A 6,812-nucleotide genomic window follows, 5' to 3' on the forward strand; every position below is an offset into this window, starting at 1 on the left:
TGAAAAACGAAATTTCAAGGGTATTGAGAAAATGCTCTGGAGAAGGGCAGTTTTGCAACCTACTTTGTACATTAGGATAAAAAAAGGAGACGTAAGGAGGGTTACATGAAATCCATCCGTGGTAGATTGAGGGGGTAGGAGAATCGTGAAGTGGGCGAATGTCTGGGACTGGACAAAAGACAAAATGAAGAGACACTTACTTTTACTTTGGTGGGTACAGGATTGGTCAATAGCACTGATAACACTTAGAGATGGTATAAGGGCAGCACACTAACCGTGTGGGGTTCCGGGCCTCCTGCTCTGGTGCTGGCGGTTGTGCCTTCAAGGGCTCTGAAAAAAATGATTACTCTGACGTTTCAGGGTATTTATCTTAGGTGCATAAAGACAATAGACAGGCTAGCTTAAGGTAGCGATTGATGTTTGTCAGGGAAGCCATAGACCTAGGATATGAGTACCTACCACAAGCTGCTTTTAGTTAGGAATTTATGATCAGACCACCCTAGGTGGTTCCTTTCAGTCTCTGGTGTTTGAGGCCTGCCCCAGGTCTATCACTTCAGTGAAAGTTCTTTGTTTGTTTGAGGGAGGAGGAGGGAGGGGGAAAAGGGAGGGAGGGAAACATCTTTGTAAGAGAGAAACATCAATCCATTGCTTGCCTCTTGTGTGTGCCCCCAACCCAGGCATGTACACACTGCCCGGGAAATTGAAATGGGAACCTTTCACTTTGTGGGATGACACCCGCCTGAACCAGTCAGGGCTCGAGGAAGGTTCCGGTTGTTCTCGGTTGTTCTCGTGCATCCGGGTTAATGCTCCTTTGAAAATGCCGGAAGTAACACCGCTCTAAAGGGGCATTAGCCCTCAAAAGAGGATCTGATCTCAGTAACTCTCCTGTAATCCGGTCCCCGCCTGGCTTTTTCCTACCTCCAGGTAATCTTCCCCACCAATTCCCTCCTTAATTTCAGGTGTCTAAAAGAGGCTTCGAAACTGTTACTCTCTGGAGCGTTTGAGATTTTTCTCTCCGGAATATGTCATCAGTTTGCCTAAAATAAGCTCATAAAAATCTTCTGCAGGTTTGGACATGCTTATGTTGACAGGATCACATATCATCTTCTAGTTGATGAGCCTGTTTTCACATATAATCTGAGGTTTCTCAAAACAAAAGCTGTAAGCAGTCTCCCTTTTCACACCAGAGCCCAAAGAGTGGATGGCTTCTAGCCACATCAATTTTTTAAAAAGATTTCATTTATTTATCTGTAGAGAGGAAGGAAAGGAGAGAAATATCAATGTATGGTTACCTCTTGTGAGTCCCCTGCTGGGAACTGGCCTGCAACCCAGACATGTGCCCTGACTGGGAATCGAACCATAATCATCGTGTGGTTCGAAGGCCTGCGCTTGATCCACTAAGCTATACCAGCCAGGGCGCTGCATCAGTTTTTGTTAACCCCAAGACATGTCCCTTCTGTTTGGATTCAGTTTCCTCAACCATAAAATGAGAGATTCAACAAGATTTGGTTCTCAGACACTAGCCTGCATCAGAGTGAGTCCCCTGGAGGTCTTGTTAAACCACGAGGCGCTGGGCCCCTACCACAGAGCCTCTGGTGCAGGACACCTGGGGTGGAGCCCAGGAATCTGCACATCCAACAAGATTCCGGGTGATGATGCTGATGCCCCTGGTCCAAGGACCATACTTTGAGAGCCACTAGACCAGAATCACAGTGACCAGCAGACTCACTTGCTTGATCGTCAAAACCACCCCGGGAGCTTGTAAAATTCAGATGTCCTGGTCTCAGACCACAATCTTCAGGGGTGGCACTGGGGAATCTGTATTCCAAAAATCTCCCCAGATGACTCTTATGACGGACCAAGTTTAACCAACTGAACTAGAAAATTTGGACAGGGCATGTCACTGTCAACCTTACATGATTTTATGTTGCAGCTTCAGCTGAAGGAGGGCAAATACAACTCTCGGGATGGAACATTCCTGGTAGCTTGCTCCATCTGGAGATGTACAAGAAAAGGGAATTCTGGGAAAAATAGCTCAACCTAGCCAAGTGGGCGCATTACCAAACCATCACACCATGGTGGGAACTCTCCTGTCCTGCCCACGGCAAAAGTGTTATCTTGCTGGAGACACAGGGATGGACTCCTTTCACACCTCATTCGGAAACATACGATGACAAACTATTTTACTGCCTTCAGATTTTTCCAAAATAATTGGTGTTTTATTTTTACATCTGAATAATTAAAAGAAATCACCAGAGCATTATCACCCAGAGCAAATTGAGGCCCAAGAACAAGTCCTTATTTCCATCCTAAAATGCACAAAACTGTTTGCAACACCCAAAAGGACTGTTTTTCAGCTTCACCGATTTTAGTTCCAAACTCCTCTGGAAAATTTGTCACACAAGTTAATATTTAAACCAGGGGGAAAAAATAATTAAAAGTTACATTCTTAAAAAAGGTTACCTTCTTATCGAACTCAGTGTAAGTGAACCCTGGGGTTTCATGGAGTTCCACAATAAATTAAAGAGCTATGACTCAGCAGTCACAGCTGGTTCTCCCTCCGCAGTTGTTTTATTTTTCATTTTGAAATAAGGGACTAAATTCCAGAAACTGAACGAGCCCAAGCTGAGTTAACAAACAGAGCAAAGGCAAAGTTCAACAAAACTGCTGACTCAGCGAAAACCTTGTGATTGACACTGGGCCTGAAGGGAAGGTCAGGAGTATTTCATGGAACTGCTCCTCTAAAGAATTTTGGATCAAAACCAGAAAAAGTGCTGGTGTGTTTCAGAACATCTCAAAGTACCTGAGGGAGAACATATTCCAGTTCATCTGTTACCATTTATGGGGCGACAGTGCTGACTCAGCCCCCCACCCCGTGAACGTAGCTGTGTGTGGCCAGCAGGAAAGCACTGAGTGATGTATGCCGGGCAGGCAGTGCTGGTGAAGGCAGGTCAGAGACTGGATAGGAAAGAAGGTAGCTGGTTTCTAGAAGATTCTTGAGCCCATAAGCCGTCATCTCCAGAGAGACGGAAAGCTTAAATTTGCTCTTTTTCTTCTTTTTATTATGAAAATTTACAAATGCAGGTGCACCTTGCTACTCATCAAGGATTTGTGAACTCCTGAGGATTTGTGAACTCCTGTGGATTTGTGAACTCCTGAGGATTTCTGAGTGCCAAAACCGAAACCAAGGAGTACCAAACAATGAAGCATTGTCCTTTTCAGGGCACTGTTGTGACTCATACAGATTCTAGCAAGTGCCACAAGTCCTGAGCAAGCGCCAAGTGCTTTGAAGGGGAACGTTTTTTTCCTCTCCAAAATGTGACAAGTACAGGGTTTGACGAGCTCTGAAGCTGACAAGAACCAAGGCATGACTGTATGTAGTAAAGGAGTTTGCTACATTTGCTTCATCGGTTTCTTGTTTTAAATTTTGCTGAAACATGTAAATCAGAGACAACACAACATTTCACCCCGAAACAATTTTATGGTAGTCAGCATTCAAGATGACTCACAACACTTCCTGCCGCTGGGAATCCACAGCCTCTCACGTTTTACAAGGGCTAGTCTGTGTGGCCAGTAGAATCCAGAAATAGAGAGGGTATGTCTCTTCTAGTATTAGGTTATAAAAGACACTGTGGCTTTCATCTTACACTCCCTCCCTCTCTCTCTCTCTCTCTCTCTCACTCGTCACTTCCTCTGGGGGAAGTCAGCTGCCGTATCATAAGTACTACCATGAAAGCCCATGTGGCAAAGAAAGCCTCTGACTGCAGCTCTGAGCCTGGGCCATCACAGACAGGGATCCTCCAGCTGGGGTCAAGTTTCACAAGACAGCAACCCCAGCCACCTGAAACGTAAACTTGATAGTGACCTCCTGAGAGTCTCTGGGCCCAAACCACCTGGCTGAGTCACTGCCTGTATCCGGACCCTCAGAAGCAGTGCAAGATAATAATTTTTATTGTTTTAAGCTGCTAAATTTGGGGGTACATTATTACACAACAAGAGATAGTTAATATGCATTTTGATACCTGCGAGTGGAATGCTACCTGCCAAAACCCCTAAAATGTGGGAATGGCTTTGAAACTGGGCAGGGGCTCCATGGAAAGTGTGAGTAAAAGCCTGAAGTGCCTTGAAGAAAATGCTAACAACAGACTCAATATCTTTAAAGACTCAGGTCAGAGCTTTTCAGGAAAGTGAGGCAAATGCTATGAAGAACTAAAGGAAGGGGCCCTGGCTGGTGTGGCTCAGTGGTAGAGTGCCAATCTGTAAACCAAAGGGTTGCTGGTTTGATTCCCAGTCAGGGCACATGCCTGGGTGTGGGCCAGGTCCCCAGTTGGGGGAATGTGAGAAGAAACCACACCTTGATGTTTCTTTCTCTCCCTCTCTTTCTCCCTCCCTTCCCCTCTCTTTAAAAATAAATAAGTAAAATCTTTAAAAAAAAAAAAAACTAAAGGAAGGGGATCCTGGTAAAGCTGTTTCCTGCCGTCCTGTGGACAGGAGAAAAACACATCTAATGAACTTGTGATCTGGTTAAGGAGGCTTTGTACCTGAGTGTTGAAAATGCTGCCTAGCTTCTTCTCATTGCTAGAGGAGAGAGATAAAGGAAAGGGATGGATATTAGACAGAAAGAAGCTACAGCTGGATGGGTTTAAAAATTCTCAGCCTTTCCAGATGGCAAATTATGCAAGAATTAAGGAATGGCTTCCAAGCAGAGATCAAATTCGAGGCTTTGCCAGAAAAACTGTGAACCAGAGATAAACCCTAGTGTGCCTGTAAAATCATTTTTAAAACATTCAGAAAGATATAGGCAGTATTCCAGAGTACTATTCAGTCAGACAAAAAGGGCCTCTGAAGAGATCAGAGACATCTCTCCCTGCCATGGTCTGAATTATTGTCTTCTCCCAAATCCATGTGTTGGAATCCTAATCCCCAAGCATGGTGGTTTCAGGAGCTGGGAACTTTGGGTTGTGCGTAAGTCATGAGGATGGAGCCCCCCTGAATGGGTTGCAAGTTCTTATAAAAGAGACTCCAGAGAGCTCCCTCCCCCTTCCACCATGGGAAGATACAAGAAGTCCGCAACCCCGAAGGGGGCCCTCACCGAGACGTGCTGGCACCCTGATCTCAGACTTCTAGCCTCCAGAACTGTGAGAAATAAATTTCTGTTGTATAAAAACCGCCCAGTCTGTGGCATTTTGTTACAGCAGCCCAAATGAACTAAGACCCCCACGGACCCTCCTAGAAAGCAGCTTTATTATCCCTCAGTCTGCAGAAGCCCTACGTGGAGAAGAGCTCATTGCAGTCAGAAAGAACTGTGGGGATTGCCTTTGGCTAATGGAGTGCATCCAAATGAGATTCACAGAAAATTCATAAAGATTTTAAAAGAATTATATGTACAGAATCACCACCAGCTTTGAATAAAATGGACAGTGATGGTACCAAATAAAAAGAGGCCTTTGGACCCTCAAAATTCTACTGACAGGAAGCAGATTGAGGATACTGCTCAGAGACAGTCACATGATACCTTCGATGCAAATGGACCAATAACTCACAGGGAAGAACCAAGAGCCCTAAGAGCATAGTCTGGAGCCTGGGAGTGTAGTTCCCAAGCCTTGAGACGGAATTGAGGAATTCACATTCACCTGGCTAGAATCCAGAATCTCCATGGACCAACCACATCCTTATGGATCTCACGGCCTCCCTTTTCGAGCAGGAGTGTCTACAGTGGTTATTCTACATCCATCCCATTATGTGTTCAGTAGGGGAGGGTGTAATGTACTGAAAATTCTTAAGTTGAAGCCCTACCTCCTGATGTAATGGTATTTGGAGATGGAGCCTTTAGAGGCAATTCGGTTTTAGGTGAGACCGTGAAGGTTAGGTCTTTGCAATGAGATCAGTACCCTTATAAGGAAATACCAGAGAGCTAACTATCTCTGCTATGTCTAAATACCAAATAGGCAGCCTCAAACAAAAAGGGAGTTGTCACCAGAACTGGACCATGCCGGTACCCTGATCTTGGCATTCCAGTGTCCAGCACTGTGAGAAACAAGTGTCTGTTGTTTGATCCCTCAAAGTCTATGGTATTTTATTACAGCAGCCCAAGCTGACTACTACCAAGGAGGTGGTGGGGTGGGAGGTAACTTGTCAGGAAGAACTGCACTGGGGGAACTGTATTGAAAGAAATATAATTATACCTGGACCTGATGTGGATGATGAAATTCTGGACATTGAGCAGATGCTACAACAGGGTGAGATACCTGGGGACTCAGGAAGAATCTGCATTTCACATGTGGGAAGGACATGAGTCTCTGGTGGTCTGGGTAGTTGGCAAGTAGGCTCACGTTGACCCCCACCTCCTGGTATTCACATTCTGTGTATTCCTTTCCCACGATTACACCACAATTAGTCTGCGTGACCAAGAGCATACAGAGGAAGTGATGGTATTAGCTCCTGATACTAATTTATTTTTATAAGTGTGGCTTACCTCTCTCTTTTTGTCAGATCACTTGCTTTGGGAGAAGCCAGCAGCCCTATGAAGTCACTTACGTGGCTAAAGTCAGCAAAGACTGGAGGCTTCTTTCCAACAGCCATGTGCCTGGGCCACCTGGGCCACAGAGCTTCCGGCCCCAGTCAAAGTTCAGGTGATGGCAACTTTGGCCACATCGGGACAGTAATCTCAGAGATCCTGAGCCAGAACCACCCAACGAAGCCTCTCCCAGATTACTGACTATCAGAAAGTGTATAAAATACTAAAAAGTTTTCAAGCCACTCTGTGTATCAGCCATGTGATTCTGATGCTTTGACATTTGGGGCCTTGCTGA

Source organism: Sturnira hondurensis, unplaced genomic scaffold (genome assembly GCF_014824575.4).
Source record: "Sturnira hondurensis isolate 20B ecotype Veracruz unplaced genomic scaffold, ASM1482457v3 Scaffold0014384, whole genome shotgun sequence".
Classification (NCBI taxonomy): Eukaryota; Metazoa; Chordata; class Mammalia; order Chiroptera; family Phyllostomidae; genus Sturnira; species Sturnira hondurensis.